We start from the raw sequence: 1970 nt of genomic DNA, 5'->3' as shown, positions 1-1970 counted from the left end.
GAGCAAAGCAAAATCTTTTTATTTTTATATGTTCATTCCAAGGGTCTATGGTGCCTGTGCCAAGAAGGCGATTTTGTTAACTGAATATCTAAACATAATCACCTTGTCAGTCTTGTTTAGATATATGACATTAAAACAAGTGATTGTATGAGTGTGGTGGCTTGATGCTGCAGCTCATCATCTTCCTGAGCATCTCACAGTTATCATATCCCCCTTGTCTTGAGCGTCAGGAAAAGGGCAGCCCGGGGTCAAAGGTCACTGCAAGGAGCCAGGGGAACCTCTTAATTCACTCGTCAGCTTGGAGACATCAGAGCAGGGAGCCAGATTGGCGTGATGTCAGTCCTACCCATGGAACAGGATTAAAAGGGCAATTTGGGGACAAGGGGGAGAAATAAAGGAAGAAGAAAAGAGTTTGAGCTTGTTCTCTTTTCCCAGCAACTTGGATTTACCCACAGATAGATAGATAGATAGATAGATAGATAGATAGATAGATAGAGTGCATCAATATAAATATGGATAGAAGGATGACAGTATGATGGTTTTGAATTTGACTTCACTTTATTCACAGACCAGAGTGAAAAACACATAATGGATGAAGTCTGGACAAACGGAGTTCACGCAATGTAATGTATTTCCAACATGCAATTAAACGACAGTCAGTGGAGGTATTGATCACCTGTAAAAGTTAAAAGAAGATTTTTCTTGGCTCTGATGATGTTTTCATGTTAAAAGTGTCCGACGGATATTGCTGTAGAACTGGCGTTCCGCCTGCAGGTCCGTTCAATGCCAGCTTCAGACAGATGGAGCTTCATTTCCCAATTTTTCGTGAAATTGCTTTTTATTCTCCTGAACGTAAACAAAATCTCACCATAATGCCACTTTCAAATAAAGGGAGCCGACAGCAGGGACATCAGAGCACCTGCCTACGGGAACTTTGCTCGGCTTGTACTACGTTGAAGGCGGTGGTTTGGTCTCTTATGACGTGTGGTGGTAGAAAATAACTTTCTGAGAAAAGAGGATTCTGGTTGTTGTTGTTTTTTTAGCTTCAGTCTAAAATTAGTCTGTTAGTTTATAAGCCACTGCCAGTTGGCTATATGTGTATCATTGTATGCAACTATTGCTTTATAACCTTTATTCATTCATCACAATAAAAGCGCAAAAATAACACATCAATAAGTAAGGTAGTAGGCCTAAGAAAAAAAAAGTCAGTTAATAAATAAATTGGCTAAATAATTAAATGTGAAGAGATCTTACAATAAAATGGCAGAAGGACACAGTAAAAAGGTGTGTAATTGAAAGCTAATTGCGCTGTACAGTGGCCTGAATATCAAAGGATTTATGGTGATTAATAGAGAGTAATAGCCTACCGTAAATTAGGATTAAGCTTCTTTTTTCGGGCCAAACGCCCACACCCTGGGTGACTGTAATATGCAGGCTAATGTCATTTATTATTTTTTTATTATGTTTATTTTTTTAGTGGCTTGTTTTCCCACTGTGAAACCATTTTTTTTTTTAAATAATAATAATAATTTATTCCCAACACTGCGCTTGTTAACAGTTAGTGAAAGGCCTACTGATTCGTTATGAAAAATATAATGATTGTTTTCTCAGTCAGAGTTGTTGAGAAACTTGAGAACAAACAAAATCGATAAAAATAATTTAAAAAAAATCCTAAAATTAAAAAACAAATGTAAGGAAATGTGAAATGTTGGCCTTTTGGAGGACAAACAATTGCAACAGAGCTGGACTGAAGCTTCTTATCAATAAATCTAGAAACACAATGTGTCGCCTGTATATTGGGCCAACAGTGTATTATCAATATATTCGGTATAAATAAATTATCCGGTAGCTGAATGATCAAATAGCCTATTATAGGCTATAAACAGCTCTCACCACAATGATTCAACAGTTTATTCAGGATTTATTCAAAATCCAAAATCCAGGGAGTCCGCCTTACTATATATATATAT

This window comes from Perca fluviatilis, chromosome 3 (assembly GCF_010015445.1).
Source record: "Perca fluviatilis chromosome 3, GENO_Pfluv_1.0, whole genome shotgun sequence".
In the NCBI taxonomy this organism is placed as follows: domain Eukaryota; kingdom Metazoa; phylum Chordata; class Actinopteri; order Perciformes; family Percidae; genus Perca; species Perca fluviatilis.
Note: the sequence above shows the minus strand (reverse complement) of the source record.